This window comes from Tamandua tetradactyla, chromosome 15 (assembly GCF_023851605.1).
Source record: "Tamandua tetradactyla isolate mTamTet1 chromosome 15, mTamTet1.pri, whole genome shotgun sequence".
Lineage (NCBI taxonomy): Eukaryota > Metazoa > Chordata > Mammalia > Pilosa > Myrmecophagidae > Tamandua > Tamandua tetradactyla.
Window position 1 is genome coordinate 6,663,416 of NC_135341.1, and position 18,210 is coordinate 6,681,625.

Genomic DNA, 18,210 nt, shown 5'->3' on the forward strand with positions numbered 1-18,210 from the left:
ACATGATGAAAACAAGGAAGGGTGCTAGCTTCATTAATTGTATGGCCCAGTGGTTCAGGCATGCAGTCATCATACCCCGTGTTGGGAGTGATGCTAAGGGAGGCATAGGACTTTGTAGGAACACGAGAAGAGAAAGCCAACCCAGACCAGGGCCATACAGGTGTTGAATCTGAGATCTAACAGCTGAAGCAGACATTCAGCTACTTCAGTAGGTGGAAGAAGATGGGATGGCTGGTTACAGGGGAAGAGATAGTGCATTAGACTCAGAGTTTAGAGGGGACATGAAACAAATTGTTCATTAAATCTAAACTTGGTGTTGGATGGCAGGTTTGAAAACAATGGGGACAGAGGTTTTGCATGTCAGTATAAGATACTTTATTTGAGGGCAAAGAGAAGCCACCAAATTATTTTAAGCCAGAGACTGACAGTGTTCTCAACTCTTCAGCCCCCAAATCTAATCTGGGATTAGATTCCTAATTTGAAAAAGCAACAAATAAACAATATAGTAGGCTCTTTTAGGCAACAATTCATAAAGTTTGCGTTGCATGCCTATTCTGGACTAAAGACAATGCTGAATGTTGGGGATTACAATAGCAGGTGAAAACAGTCTTGTTCCTGCCTTCATGCTGCTGCAACCCAGGTAGCTTCTGGACCTAGCTAAAATGGAAGCAAAAGGAATGCGCTCTCCACATCTTGGTGCTGAATTGCCCCAGCTGGTTGTCGGCAGACAATTTGGCTATTCTGTATTGCACAGATGAATGGGAGCTGGGGGACTCTGAGCCTTAGTTAGCAGAGCTCAGTATAAAGTGATTCCCTGCTGCCTTTTGCAGTCTGAAGAAAAATGTCCAGTGCTGAAGAATAGCTAAATGCTTCTTTCTGTGTTTGTCTGATTGTGGACGGCAGTGACCAAAGCTGTGAAATCGAGATGGAGGGACACAGGCAGACCTGTGGGCTAACAAAACAATCACAATGCATGCCGATGGCAGGACACATTTTCAGACTAAATGAAATCTTTGTATTCTACCCTATAGGAATCTTATCTCCTTCCTGAAGTGCTCAGTCTCTTATTTTGCTTTGATCTGATTTTGGCAAATCAACTTTGGTAGAGGAGCCGTCCTACCTTCTGAATATTCTCAGAAAATACCCGCCCCCCCCCTCCCCCCGCTGCATCCCCAGGTAAATAGACACACCTGATATACAGAAAAATGATTATCTCACATTTGCATGGAGTTCTACTATCTTTTTAATATTCATAGAAATATACGAACTTTAAGAAAGCTCTCATTATTTAATACTGAGAAAATAATTCCAGGAATATACAGTATTATGACATCTAAGATGATGTCAGCTCTTCAGATTTCGAAGAAATATTCTCAGACTGTTAAGAATGAAAGAAGTCATTACATGAATATGTAAATAGAATAGTAACTGATTCATAGATACAAAAGAGTTTTGAATTCCAAGTTCAATACTCTTCTCATTGTGATTTTTGGTGCTAACTGAAAGCAGGCTGGTATGTCGATAGGAGCAAATGTGTACTTTGTGTGTGTGTGTGTGTGTGTGTGTGTGTATGTGTGTATTTTCCAAGTACAACTATTTCTTAAACCGCAAAGTAGTAGGCCTTTTCATTCTAAGCAGCGGGACAATTTTATACAATAAAAACACGGAGTTATTAAGTGGATATTTCAATGAATTTTGATAAATGTATATGATTGTTATCCTCACTGAGTCAGTTATAGAATGTTTCCATCATGTCACAAAGTTTTCTCATGAGTCTTTTCATAGGTCAATCCTGTTACTTAGAGTCAACCTGTAACCTGAATTCTATCACTGTAGATTACGTGTGTCTGTTCATAAATTCATATGTGTAGAATCATAGCATATGTACTGAATCGTGCCTAGCTACTTTTGTTAAACCTAGTAGTTTGCAGGTTAAGCCATGATACATGGATAAGAACGCTGCCCTTCTATTGCTGAGTAGTATTCAATTCCATGAATACACAACAACCTATTCTTTTCTCTGCTGGTGGACACTTGGAATATTTTAATCTTTGGACTATTATAAATAGCTCTCCTATCAACAATCTTGTACAAATTGATTATGGACATATGCTTTCATTTTTTTCTTGGGTACATATCTAGAAGTGAAATTGCTGGTTATGAAGTATTTATGTTTAACTATGTTAGAAACTGTCAAACCATTTTCTAATATGGTTTTATCATTTTACACTCCCACCTTCAGTACCTAAGAGGTCCAGCACTTTAAAGTGTAAGAATTTAATTTAAATCATTTTAGTGGTTATGAAAAATAATATCTCATTTTGGTTTTACTTTGTATTTCCATTAAACTATTAATGCCAAGCATCATATGAAATGATCATTGGCTAATCATCCACTGTGGTGGTTTGAAGTTATCATCTACCCCAGAAAAGGCAGTGTTCTTTTAATTCATTCCTGTGGGCACAGACCTGTTGTGGGTAGGACCTTTTGATTAGGTTATTTCAGTTGAAATGTGAACCACCCCTTTCAAGGTGGGTCTTGATCCTCAGGCTGGAGTCCTTCGAAAGAGGACAAAGAAACAGAAAAGGCTGAGAGAGCTCAGAGAAGCCCCCGAGAAGGTAAGAATGAAATTAAGAGAATCTCATAGAGAAAAGCCCCAGAGAAGCTAAGAGAGGACCCATAGAAGCTCTGAGAGGAAGTCCCCTGGAACCAGAAGCTGAAAGCAATGAAACAGAGGAGCAAAGGACCAGCAGAGGCCAATCCATGTACCCTCCCTTATGACGGAGGTGTCCCAAATGCCAGTAGCCTGTCTTCAGATTCAAGTATCATCCTGTTGATAATGCTGTGAATTCAAACATTTCCCACGTCTAACAACTGTAAATTAAAAGTTTATAAGTCCCTATTGTAAAAGCCAACCCATTTCTTGTATATTGCATTCTAGCAGCTTTAGTAAACTAAAACATCTACCTTCTGTGAAGTATCTACTCACATTTCTAAATTGGTTGTTTTTCTTATTATAATTGCTTGTAAGTGTTCTTTCTATATTTTTTAAAGCAGACCCTTATCATATTGCAAATGTTTTCTCCCAACTTGGAGTTTGCACTTTTATTTTCCTAACTGTGACTATTAATGAGCAAAGATTTTAGTTTTGATGAAGTCCAATTGAACAACTTTTTCTTACAGGGTTAATACTAAAGCAATCCTTAAATAATCTCTGCCTACACTGTGGTTATGAAGCTCTTCTTCTACATTTTCTTCTAGAGCCTTTAGGCTTAGGTTTTATATTTAGATCCATTATTGATCTAAAATTAATGTTTCTCTATGGTGTGTAGTAAGATTCAAATTTTTTCTTCCCCAAAATAAATTGCTTTCAAATCAGTTGTTGAAATAACTTTACATTTTTACATAGAAAGTCACTGAACTTTTGTCAAAAATCAATTGACCACATAAATAGATGTCTCTCTTAGTACAATAGATTCTAAATGAGTCTTGAAATCAAGTATGGCAAGCCCTTAAAATTTGAATTGTTCTTCAAAATTGCCTAGGATATTCTGGGCCCTTTGGATATCCACATAAAGGTGAAAGTAATTTCATTAATTTCTACTTTTAAAGTTCTTTTGAGATTTTTATGGGAATCACAGTGAATTTGCACATCAACATGAAGAGACTCAGTATCTTAATAATGAATAGCCTAACTCATAACTAGGTCAACTGCGTATTTGTTTTGTTCGTCTACCAGTAATATTTTGTAGTTTTCAGTGTAAATGTGCTCTTGCACATCGTTTATTAAATATATATTTTGGATTTTTGTTTCTTTTTTGATGTTGTTATATTGGCACTTTGAATATTTCATGTCCCAATTCCTTGTTGAAAGAAACATTGCAAAACCCACTTATTTATATTAGTTTCTTAGTAAATTCCCTTGAATATTTTACTTTTATTTAATCACATTATTTTCCTTCCAAAATTTATAACTTTTGTTCCTTTTTTCCTTCTTTATTCTTTATTCTTTATCATTAAGCAGTGCCTCCAGTACAATGCTTAAGAGAAGTAGTGTGAGAAAACACCAAAAGAACATTTATGTTTTCAAAATTAAGTATGATGTTAGCTTTAGGATATTTGTAGATGCCCTGCATCTGTGTGGTGTTCGGTTTCTTGTTTGTTAAAAATTTTTATTTAGTATGAATAGGTATTGAATTTTGTCAAATGCTTTCTTAGTGTCTATTGAAATGATATGCTTTTCTCCTTTACTCTGTTAATGGGGTGAATTACTTTGACCCGCTTTTGAATATTAATCAAATCTTTCATTTCTCTCTTGACCATAATATATTATCCAGTGTATACATTTCTAAACTCATATGCCTGGTAAATTTTGTTAAAGTCTTTTCTGTCTACATTCATGAGGAATATTGATTTTTAGTTTTCCTTTCATTTCTTTTAATATATACTTACATAATATTATATTACATTATATATTACACATTATATTTACAAATATTTATAAACATCTTATAAAATGAAGCTCAGGAACTATTACCTTTCCTCTATTGTCTGAAAAAAGTTACAACTGGCATTATGCTTTCCTTAAATATTTGACAAATGTATCACTATAGTTATCTGAGCTCACAGAACAAAAAGAGAGAGAGCTAAGCAACCAAGAAACAGTATAGTAACAAAAGCAGCTCAGGGTTGGAATAGAGTTGTCAGTTGCAGGAAGCCACAAACTAATAGGATTTGGGTAAGATGGCAGAGCAAGAAACTCCTGGAAATCGTCACTCCACCAGAGCAACTATGAGATGGGTAGGAAGGTTTGAATAACTATTCAAAACTTTGGAGACCAATAGGGCACTGTGCAGCGTACAGAGGAGAGCCAAGGGAAGAGGCTGGAAAATTGCAGTAAATACCTGTGAATTGTACTCTCTGCATGATGGCTACACTCGCCCATCCCCCAGTTTCATGATTGGCATCAGTATAGAACTGAAACCTGGCCACTGACCACACATCTGATAAGGGTTTATTCAAAATATATATATAAAAACAAAAACCTACAACTCAAGAACAAAAAGAAAAACAACCCAATTTAAAATAAGCAGAACTTCTGAATAGATATTTCTCCAAAGAAGTAATACAATTGTCCAAAAAAACACATGGTCAACACCATTAGCCATTTGGCAAATCCAATTCAAACCCATAATGAAATACCATTTTACACCCACTAGAATAGCTACTGCTAAGTAATGGGAAAAACAAATGTTGGAAGAGGATGTGGAGAAATAGGAACCCTCATTCACTGCTGGTGGGAACATAAAATGGTGCAGTCTCTGTGGAAGTCAGTTTGACAGTTCCTCAGAAAATTAAGTATAGAATTATCATACGATCCAACAATCCCACTTCTAGATATATACCCCCAAAAAATTGACAGCAGGGACTAGAACAGATACTTGCACTCCAATGTTTATAAAGGCATTATTCACAATTGCCTAAAGATGGAAGAAACCCAAGCATCTGTGAACTGATGAAAGGATAAAGAAAATGTAGAATGTATATTCCATGGCATGTTGTCCTGCCATAAAAAGGGATGAAGTTATCATACATGAGACAACATACACTGTATCTAGAAGACATGGGGTTGAGTGAAATAAGCCAGATGCAATAAGACAAATGTTACATGACCTCACTGATATGAAATGATTAGGATAAGCAAAGTCCCAGAGTCATAATCTAGAATATAGGTTACTATGGGATGTTGTGGGGGTCAGGAAATCTGAAGTTAATGTTTCAATTGTACAGAGTCTCTCTTTGGAATGATGAAAAGGTTTAGTAATGGAAATTGGTGATGGTAGCACAACTCTTTGATCATAATTTACAGCACTAAATTATATATTAGAATTTGGTTAAAAGGGAAAATTTTAGGTTGTACATATATTACTAGAATAAAATTTTGAAAAATAAAATCTATAAGATTGTAGAACACAGTGATCCACAAGGTAAGCCATGGACTATAGTTAATAGTACAGTTAAAAAAAATGTGTTTTCAACAATTGTGACAAAGGTACTGCACTACAGCAAGGTGGTAATATTAGAGCTGTATATGGGAACACTGTATTTTATGCATGATTTTTCCATAAATGCACAACTACTCTTAAAAAAAAAAAAGAGATGTCACGAACTGTTTCATGACTCAAAATAACACTTCCACTCTTTTTTCTTCTGTCACTTTGCTCAAAATCCAGGTTCAGGGAAACAAGTCTTGTCACCCATATTTAGGTCAAGTTCCAGCCATTTGGTTAGAAGTTAGAGTAAGGAGACAATTAACTGGGATTGGAATTCCCAAAAGGAATACACTGAAAGTCGGAAAGGCAGAGAGAAGAGGAAGGAGAACAAGGATGGGCCAAACAGTAGATGCCCATTATAATCACCAATTTGTCTTTCATTATGACCTTTAGGCATTGATGAATATAAGATCTGAAAAGAGGAATGAAATCCAGTTTTTCTTAGGAGAGGGGACTCATTTCTTTAATGTTTACTAAGGTGTTGATTAATAATGTCACAGTTTTTCCCATAAGCATGTTTTGATGAGAAAACAGTTTTGGTTCCCTATAGAAGCTACAATAGCAAGAGTTGTTCATTTTGGGTAGATGGGTTCCACTTAACAACTTGTATTTTTTAAACCTCAAAGGAACCTACAACCATTTTAATTGCTCAAGTTGCTGGAGTTAATCCTCCAATCATTTTCAAACCATTGTTGTAAAATCATCTTCCTTAATGCAATGATGCCAAATGCTCATCTTTTAACTTACTACCTGAAGTACAAGGAAAGCATAAAAATAGTTACTCTATGGGGAAAAAATACTAAAGGAAAAATTTGTCCTGACATTTTACAACCTACAGAGAGTCTTATTTAAGCTACTTAGTATTTTCCCACAATGCAAGGATGCAAATCTTCAGAAAATCTTATATCCTAAATTGAATTTTTTTTTCCTAAATTGAATTTTAACACTTTCTTAGTTTCTTAGGCTCTACAGCTGTAAATTAACTTTTCAACGATGGAATGGAATAGAGACATTTATTCTCTTTAGCAATTTGTATTGTTTCGCTTTTGAGAAATGTGAATTAATGTTCCTTATACAGAAAATAAAGAATCTTAATAGTAATAACAAAGGCAGATGGTGATGTCACCAAAGAGTGTTGTAATGGTGAACGAAATTGTTTAGAGTTCATATGTTACATGAGTCATGAACTTAACTGGTCCATCAGCATTTGTTTGGTATCCCAGAGTCATAGAATATGCAGGTTAAAATTGACCTCAGAGATCACTCTAGGCCAAAACTCTCATTTCGCCAGTGGGGAGCTACATCCAGAAAAGAATTTCCCATTTTACCCAGTTAGCTACTGTATTGCAAACCAAGAATTTTAGATTCTCTCTACAATAATCTTTCCTCTCCACCCCTGTTTGGAGCATTATGTTTAAAATTTGACTTTTGTCAAATGGGTTCTAATTGGCAGGCAGTCTGCTATATGATTTATAGGAATTTGCATGTTAATCCTCGTCATGTCCCTATGAGGTGGGAATCCCAATTTTATAGATAAAAATATTCTGCACTATTCTCTCTTCTTCCCAAATGCAATTCTTCTTTCAGGGCCATCCATTATCTCCCATGAATTCTCTCCTTATTCTAGCTGAAATTTGAATTCATATGAATGCCTCCTAAAAAATTATGTTGTCTTTTTTTCGCATGGGGATGTCTTCTGGAGATAGCACACTAACCTGTCTTTTTATGGAAGCATGCCTTTTTTCACCAGCTAGAGTGAAAGCTTCCTGAGGGAGGGTGGGAATGACTGCTTCTAAATCTCATTGGTACTCTGCACAGTACCTTCCCTGCAAATGGTAGATTACTGATAAATGAATCTTGCACAATTGAATTAAAAGGTAGCATTTACTAGAAAGTCAATGATCTTAAAACTGCCCTCTTAAAAATTAGCTGGTTGTCACCTTTCACATATCTAATATTTGCTTCATCACGAGAGTGGTTGTATCCTGAAGTCAGATTTCCCTTATTCTCCAGCTGCCTCTGCAAGGACAAAGGCTAAATTAGAGTGTAGTGGGGGGCGACAGAGACTTTCTAGTCAATACTGGTGATCACTGCAGAGAAAAAGAGTACAGTTTAACAGCACAGTTTTGGAAGTCAAATTCAAGACAGCTGGTGATATTGGACAAATCTCTTAACCTTTATCACCTATTTTCACTTACATGGACTGAGATATAAACAATTCTAAGTCTAGTTTCAAGCTTACCACTCCAAAAGTTTTTGTGACCTCAAAGAATTCACTTAATTCTTACCTCACCGGATCTTAGCTAGTATGGCTGTTTTGGGCCTGCTTCCACAAATGAAGCAAGACATGGATCAAATGGGAGCTTTGAGGTCATAGTTATGGTTTTTTAACTTTTTTCCTTACCCTCACACCTGATCCTACACTGCTCCCAACCCTTCTAGCTATTATTATTGCTGTTGTTTTCTCTTTTTTTAATTTAGCACAAAGTTGACATAAGGGCAGTGATAATTGGCAGTGAGGTGAAATTTAACCAGGTGAATGACTACTTTCTATCAGAATTTTAGATATGGAATCCAATATTTAAATAGACTCCTCTGCAGTCAGTTACTTTCATTTCTTCCCCCAAAACAGGCACATTTGGATTAAAGCTGCTTTGAAATATCTCCTCTCAGATGGACCGTGACAATCAGCATCGGTGGGAGTAAGAGGGTCACCAATATGAATTAATACATCACTGAGCCAACAGGGAGGTAAAATTTACAAGTGGGTAGGAGTTCTGTTTTACGTATAATTCAACCTCTTTACATTATTATAACACATACATGCTGCTCAGAACACAATGCCAAACTGAATCATACCTCACATAGTGATTTGGACAGTGGCATGCCACGCTCCTTCACTCACCACATTCCCCTCTTATATTCATTCAACATCACGAGACTTTTCCCTCCTGTGGTATATTTAGAATACGTTCATCTAGGACTTTAGTTTTCAAACTTTAAACTCTTAAGACAGATGAGCAGTTGAACAATAAGAAGTGTGGTAAGCAAAGATGCTGCTGGCCAGAAAGTTGCTATGGAAACCACCTAAGATATGGATTATGGAGATGAGCAGCTTGGAGTTAATTTCTTCTTAGAGTTGTGGCATTTTGGTTCATTAATTCATATGTTGAGGTGCTTTTTAGAGGAAATGCTGTCAGACATACAGACATTCTCCCTAAAATGATTTATTATGGAGTAAATTTCTGAATAAGTCAGACCCAAGTCATATCCCTATTCAAGAAGATTTTGTTATACAAGTAAGAAAAAACAGAAAGCAAAAGAACCCAAATAAACAACAATTCTTGTTAAAACGTAATCATGAAAAAATATATATATAATCATGTACAACATGGAAATGGAAATACAAAGTATACGTTAAGAAAAAAAGTATTATCATAGGAGTCTAATGCTTTTTGTAATTCAGGTGCTTTTTTTATGGAATTTCTACAGGTAATGAATCATCAGATGAAGCATCTCCTTTTGATTCTCTCCAGTCATTAAATAAAAAGTAATGCTGAATTAAGCTATAGGGTTAAATCCAGGCACAGCATTCTTACTATTTCATATCTAAATTTTACGAGACATAATCCATGACAAAGATTTCAAAGTTTAGAAATGAGCTGTACTATAAGAAATCTAGTGAATCCCTTTTAAAAACGGAAAAGTTGTCAGAGGGAATATAATTGACGAGTAGAGAAAATGACTGAGCTTGAAGGGACTTTGAAAGATCACCTGGTTCAGCTGGTAGTCTTTAATTTGCCCTCCAGCAGTTAAATGTCTAAGCCTTCTAGGACAGATAGATGCCTGTTCTCCTCTTGAAGTTCTCCAGGGAGGAAATCTCAACAACTTAATTCGATAATCTTTGCCGGTGTTTTATCACCTTGACAGTCTAGAAGTTCTTTTAAATATCCCACAGAAACCTCTCCTGCCTGGAATTTAGCCCGTTTTCGCTGCGTGGGTTTTCTTTGAACACAAACAGAAAGTGCTCTGTGCCCTTCTCATAAACATTACCCGCATGTCCGAATTGTTGCATCTTAATAGGATCTCTGGGCTAAACTTCAACAATTCTTTCACAGTTTGCACATTGAGGACCAATTCCTGGATCCTTTAGGATACTTTTCCCTGATGGTGAAATTTTGAAAGAGAAAATAGATTTCATTTGTCTTATGCTAAGTTCTGAGGAAAATGACAACAGCTACATTTGTAGAGTACTTTGTGGTGTACAAATCATTTCATGTACATTATGATCTATAACACCAACCCTTGTTTAACTTAGGCAGGGAATGGCATCCTCACTTATGTTTTTGAGATTATGTAAATTACGTATTCATGTCAATTAAAGTACTAGTAAAATAACCCAATGGAACATATTGGGCCCCTAAAGCATACTAAATATCATATTGTTTTAGGTTATTTTCATGTGCTAGTTCATATATTCATCAGAGAGTATTTTCTACATTTATAGTGAGGAAAATTGATTTTATTATATTTGTAGTATATTTGTTTTTCCTAAGAACATATAGCTGCTAAGTAGCAGAGCTGGGATTTGAACTCAAGACTCCAAAAATAAGCTCAGAGATTTTCCTGCAACTGAACACCTGTGTCTCCAGTGGCATTCTTTGTTCATATAGAGACATAAAATATCAGAAAATGACAAAATGCTATGATAAGTGTACTAGCTAATGCTTGAATTAATGCTTAGCACAAGGCTTGTTACCTACTAAGTGTTCAATTGATGTTAGTTGCTAGTGATTATTACTATAATTAACAGTGTGAATTACACGTAGAGGAATAAAACCTTTGAGTTGAAATAATGGACAGCAATAGAAAGTAATTGTACCTATTTTAAGTCCAATAACTCTCTACTAAAACTTTTTTAAAACAAGCACTTATAATGAAATCCATGTTAATTATGAAAAACTTTAGATTGACTTAGAAATCTAAAAGCTAATAATACAACAGAAGAATTTCCTACGACGTGAAGAAAGCTGGATATTTGGTAATAGTCAGAAGTCTAAATTTCTGAGCTGCAGATAAATTGGATAAGTTATTTTAGTGGACATTAGCTACAAATGTCTAATGCCATGAAATGTCTAATATTTCAAAATCATTACTTAGATTTTCTCTCAGAGAAAAGAATAATGAATAATTTATTCAGCTCTTGACTATGACCATCATTTTACAATGTTTTGAAATAAAGATTTTTTTTCATGTTTAACCCTTTTCGTCTAAAATTACTCAGTTTAATATGAAAAGAAGTTCTATTTCTTAGCATTAAAGAGCTGAATATGCATTATTTATCTCTTACTTTTTCCACAGGTATGCGATGCTTTCATTCTTATTATTGAAAGTATAAATAGACTATTCATACTATATCTGGAAGGAGCAGTTAATTAAAATGTAATGGTTCTGGATTCTAATTCAGCTCTGCCACCTGTTTTATATCAAGTCATTAAAATAATTTCTAAGTCCCTCTCCAAGCCTCCAGTTCCTTTTATTCGTAGGGTTGTGTAAATCACCTGAGTTCATATAAGTGAGAGCACTTTGAAATTTAAAGATTTATCCCTCCAAAATACAGAGTTTAATAAATATAGAGCATTTTCTTACTGTGGCTTTTATTTTTAAAGTTCTTCATCGCTTTGAAACATGCATATTTATGTGCATTGATCAGCACTTACTCCCTTTCCTCCTTCCCTTTCCTTTATTCAACACCTTCTTTGTCTGCAAAATTTTTACACATTTTTCAAGTCCTGAGTCAAATGTTTCCTCCCCTGAGAATCCTTGCTCAAATTTTCAAACCTGAGAGACGGTCACTTCCTCAATTTCTATTCTTATCTCTGGCATAGCAATTAGCTTGCTGGAGCTCAAGTCGTGTATTTAAATATCTGTTTCTTCCACTAGACCGAGTGTACAACACAGATCAATTCACATTCCCCTCAAATACACACAAACACTTTTAAGTCATTACAAGCTTTAACCGCAACACCCACCTTCCGGAACACACATTTGAATTATTTACCTCAATCTGACTCCTCCAGTTGGCATTATGGCAGAGGGGAATTGATCCTTCCCTGAAATGAGTCCACACCTATATTATCATAATCAAAATTACACAGCCAATATTTCTCCCACCAGTCTAGCTTTCAAGCGCTGCACCTGCTCAACGATCACTCTGGACTCCCTGCCCATCCCCAGAGCCTCTCAATGACCCGCCCCTAGTGCTTTCATTCAATCTGCATTTACAAGGCTCAGGTGGGACTGCACAGTAGGTCAGTACACACCTTTAGGAGCCAGGCAGACTTGGATGTGAATCTTGACCCAGCCACGTACTTTTCAAATCCTTGAACAAGTTAACCATATCTGTGAAAGGGGGATAAAAACACCTGCTCTAGAGGGATTTGTGGATTTGTTGAAAACTATTTTGTGTTTACATATATATCTTTGCAGAAGGCTTAACATATAGCAATTATTCCATAGATGTGCGATTGCTATTGTTTTAGGCTTTGGGGGTTGACAAATATGAGTTTAATCCTTTCTCTGGCGCAACGAATAATAGGCTGGAGCTGAGCAAATTGTAGCTTCTGTCAAACACACATGCGTGTGCATACACACGTTCTGTGCTGGCATACAAGAAAGAGTAACATCCCCACAAATAGGAGCTTATTTTCTAGTGTATAGTATACCTCCAAAAGCAGAATCCTGCACTTTTTCAGCACTGGTACACACTAAATAGGATCTGTTCAGCAGCCCATTGGATCCAGGCCACACTAAATGGAGAAGTTTCATTAACAGGAGTCAGATATTCCACTGATCACAGGTAGAAACGCACTCTGTCTATAGCCCTGAACACTTTTCACCACTCTTCATATTTTATAAGGTGCTCGCCTATTTCCTTTGAGCCTCACAACCACCAGCACGGTGAACGGGAAAAAGTAATAAACTTACTTTCATTTGAAAATTAAATCCCCAGAGCTTAAGTAGTTTAATAACTTGCCTGTGATCAAAGAGCTGATAGCAAAGTTATAACAACTTCAGTTACCATTTATCAAGTTTTTCCCATAGGTTGTACAATACATTTAATATTTCACATATATTATCTCAATGGTAAGAGACAGATTTAATCTCTAATGTAAAACAGGAGATACTGAGGCTCACGGTACTTTGTCCAAGTGCCCAGAGGCAAGATTTGAAAAAAGAGCTAACTCCAAAGTCAGCATCTTCTATTTAGCTCATGGATAGGGCAGCACAACAGTTAGAGCTCTGGAGCTTGGCTGCCGTGGTTTGAGTTCTGACTCTGCCACACTGTCTTCATAGCTTTGGGAAAATTTATCTAACTCGCTAAATATCCACAAGATGGAGGTATGATAATGGGCCACATCTCATAGTATCTAGGGATGATTAAATGCCATAATAAAAGTCAAACTTTTAGTAAACTGCCCATTGCATTCCATATAATAACTCTTATTGTTATTTCTATCTCTTTCTATACCAGTTTACCATCTCCATTTCTTGTTTATTTTCCCTTGCATGGACAAATGGCTTTTCAATTCCCTAGACTACCACCCCTTGGTGAGAGAGGAAACCATATCAAACCTCTCCAGGAGGAGGAGACAAATGCTTTTTGTTTTGTTCTTCCCAGTCCGCCCAAAAGACTTTCTTCTCCCTTCAGTTCCTTCTCCTCTGCAAAGACTCAACCCTGCATTAAAGCTACCCTCCTCCAAGAAGCTTGCTTCTCTCTGAATGTAAAACAGGATATCCATGATACCGATCAAAAGATGAAGAAGATTTAGGACTCTTTCTCAAATAAAAATATCTATTTTATTAGAAACAGATTAAATAGCAGGAAATCAATCTAGCAAGATCATGAAAATCTGGGAGAGACTAAAGCTGATTTATTTATTTAAGAGTTATGCCCAGTCTACTTCCATAAACGGCTGGAGGTGGTGGCAGACTTGAACATAATTTTCCTATAATACGGTTCAGATTGGAATTAGAAGTTGGTTTTCTAGCAGATGAAGTTAAGCTGATTATAGCAAATGAGTTACTGGAACCAATACCATAAAACCATTCCATTAGTACCTGTACAATCATCCCGGGATTATAAGTAACATTTATATTCTCACACATTAACAATTTCAGGCAAACAAATGCAGTACATTTGCACAGGACACAGCCACCTGAGTTTTTTTTTTTTTTTTTTTTTTTGCTCTGATTATCATAGCATGCAGCTAATGAGGTCAAGGTCATAGGCTCTGTCCCTAAATAACCAATTATTTCTCTCATTTATTCTGGCGCTATGAATTGGATGAGGCTCCTGCAAGCCTACCTTACTATAATGTTTAGGGGCTCACTCACTGAAAATAAGGGCGTGTTCCTGGATCACAAGAAATTCATCCCCAAATGTTGGACAAGGCTCCCTCAAGGGCATGGCGTGATGGCTGTTTTTCCTATGGAAAGGGAATGAACACATTCTCTCTGTCTCTGTCTCTGTCTCTCTGTTGTCACACATACACACACACACACACACACACACACACACACACACACACACCCTAGGAGAGGTAGGCTGCTGCAGAGGAGCAATACTTGGCAGACAAAGCCTAGACTTTATGAAATCAGAGGGAGTTCACCTTTGACACTGGTAGCAATGCCTTCAGTATGAACCCGCTGCTGTTGTCAAATTTATAAAAAGGACAATATATTTACATTAGAGGGGCATGGGAATACCACATAGTGCAATACCTGTAAAGCACTTGCTATCTCAGGCACACCAATGCTTATTTATATACATATAAAACTTATTTGGCTTTAGTATGTACCAGTATCTAAGAAGCTCTTAAGCGCATTATATCATTTATTCTCCACAATACCTTGAGGTACACGCCGTGGTATTCCTTTTTTTTCCATAGCGAATTTTAAACTGAGATTTAGAGATTCTAAGTGCCTCACCCAACTCCAAACAATGAGAAGACATCAGAACTCATCCCATACTCAATTCTGTTTCACCCCAGAGCCTATTGTACATGCATTATATTTTATAGCTATGCTTTCTCCCCTAAAAGTTTTTAAAAGACAGCTACTGTGCTGCCATTATTCTAGCTCTATTAACTGGCCTTAAACAATGTGGTACATTCTCTGATGCAAAAATATACTTTGATCTCCTCTGGGCTGCCTGGTACTTCAGCACAAATACTTTAGTTGGTGTTACTTGCTTTCCTACCTCAGGTGTCTGCTAGAGTTAATGTGGGTGATTTTTTCCTTGATGGAACCATGTGAGCATAAATTCTCTATGTCTGGAGACTCTCACAAGGAACGTAAATGTTAAATATCCAAAGTAATGCAAAGAGCACCACGGTTACTCCTCCTTCTATTTGTACACATCTGTTTTTACCCCGGGGGCCCAAAAGATGAATTTCCAAAGTAGATGTATGAGTAAGCTGCACAGAGACTAGCCTACCAGTAACTCGGAATGTCTACTCATGAAGGTCAGTTATGCCTACCTCACTGTGTCAAAATATATTCTATTGTGACCATCATCCTTGTATTTTTGCTGAGAGAAGAAATTATAGCTTCAAAAATCCTTTTCTAGAATGCAAATACAGAGATTCACGAAATGACAGTTTGTGCTCAAAGGCCTATTGCTGCTTATTATTAAAACTGAAGTTTTCATTGCTGAGACAGATTGATGAAGTGGAGAGTATATATGATTGTTGGAGTTAATAGGAGACCCGGGTTTGAATTCTGGCCCTATGACTTGCTAGCAGCGTATTTCTTCACTTATTTTACCTCTTTGAATCTTTGTGATTTCATCTGTAAAATGGGACTAACATAATATCTAATTCTAGGGTTGCAGGGACCGTTGCTACAGATAATGCAAGCAACACGCCTGACACCAGGTCACTATTGTAATTAGGACTTCCTAGAGAAATATTTCTATGAATTCAGTGGTATGGGGAGATAGAACCTAGGTAATCGTTCTTCCAAAGAAGGCTCTGATTATTTTTCAAACTTTAATGGTAGCTGTATCATCCAATGTACAAATGTCATACTCAAAATCAGATAACTTGAGGAAAGTTTATGGACAAAGGGATAATTCACAAAAGTTTGGTATAGTTCAGTAACTGCATCAGTTAGCTATTGCTATATAGTAAAGATATCTCCAAAACTTAGTAGTTTAAAACAACCATTTATTTGCTCACAATTCTGTAAGTTAACTGCTTAGGCTAATTTCAGGCAGTCCATCTGCTGGTCTTGCCTGCAGTTACACATGTAGGTGTGACATATTGAATGGGGTTGAGTGGATCAACATGGCTTTATTTTCAGATCTGAAGATGGGTTCTAGCTATTGGCTGGGCCAATTTACCTTATGGTTATTCATCCTCAAAGAGTCCAGCTAAGATTTCTCACCTGATGGTCTCAGGATTCAAGGAGATAAGGGCAGAGGTTACAAGGCCGCTTAAGGCCTAGACTCTGGAATTTATGCACAAAATGTCATTTTTTGACACATTCTGTTGGTCAAAGCAAGAAACGGCCCACCCAAATGAAAAGGTTGGGGAAATAAATAGACTTGTCCTCTATATTGGAGGAGAGACAAATTATACTACAAAGGGTCATGCATTCAGGATGGGAGGTATAAGATTAGCCATCTTTACAAGCAATCTGAAATGCCAGCCCTTGGCTCAAAAGGAGGAGGTCAGGGAGTGGTTACAGAACCATAAGAGAGAGAATCATGTAGAATCAACTGGCTTGAGAGAACCACTGATGAGAGAACAGAGTTAGTCTGAATCAACTTGCTCCCTCCCTGCAACTTCCTGCCAGGGTCCCCTTGGCCAAATCCAACTAGAATCAGAGAAAAAAAACTCAATGACATGATCCATAACAGATTCTTCTCATGAGACAGAGAGGGAGGAAGAAAGAGTGGAGAATAGATCTCGAGGAGCAAGTAAAAGACATCCAGCACAGTAAGGGTGGCAGTATACCACAGTGATTACAGAAAATGGGTTTTGTATTGGACCAGACCTGGTTGGAATTCCTGGTCTGCCATTTTCCAGGATGGTAACAACTCAGGCAAGCCATTTCTCCTCTCTCAGCTTTAGTTTCTCATTTGCAAAACCAGTGTAAGAAATAACTTCCTTGGAGGATTATTGTGAGGAATAAATGTACACTAATCACAATAAATATGCAACACATGGTTAGCAAATGAAGAGTTATGTGTCGACATTTCTTAGAAAAAGCCAATGTATATTGTTTTTGCTAGAATCTACTTCTTATGACTTCTGCAGGTTGCTTAGGGGTTGGTTTTAATTTTCTGGTTAATTGTTTCATTTCATTTTTGCACTTTGCTTGGATAGGCAATTCCTGATTGGAGGACCCCAGGGCCTTTTTCAAACCTGTCAAAGCTTTCCCTTGCTGCCTACTGCCAGGGCTCACATTCATCAACTGAGGAAGAAGATGACTCCCCTGCACCAGTGGTAGAAGCTAATAAGCCAGGGTCTCTTATAATCTTGTTTACCCAGATTGATACAGGTGTCTCATTTGCCAGTATTTTCTCTCCTAAGCCTCTTGCTCTACATGAATTGAGTGCCAAAACCCCGTGGGGTCCACAAATACAGACACCACAGCTGTCATGGAGAATTGGTGTGTGCTGTAACACACAGAGAGGAGGCACTGTCTTATGAAAATTGGTCCCCAAGAAGCAGGCTCTGTCCTCCAATTGATTCAACCTGCACTGCGGCCCCACATACAAATGGGGCAAACCAGACTTTCAGCCACCAGTTTACTCTATATGGTTTGATCAGTACTATCAGGAGGAAAATTCTCAACATTGATGAAGTGGGGACATCAAGTCATTCCTGCATTTTATTGGGGAGTTATACATACTCTGGGAAGTACAGACAACTTAGGAACTTGGGAAAGCATTTCCAAAAGTGTTTCCACCTATGTGGTTGTTGGGACATTATTCAGTACATTTTTGTAAATTTCCTGCTAATAATGTTTACCAAGTTCAAATAATTTTTTGAAATATTGGATTAGATGAAATTAATAGGCTTCTTTACTGAAGGACTTCTGAGAGTCTTTAGATTGATGACGTGCCTTGTGAAATCCTAGAAGGAGG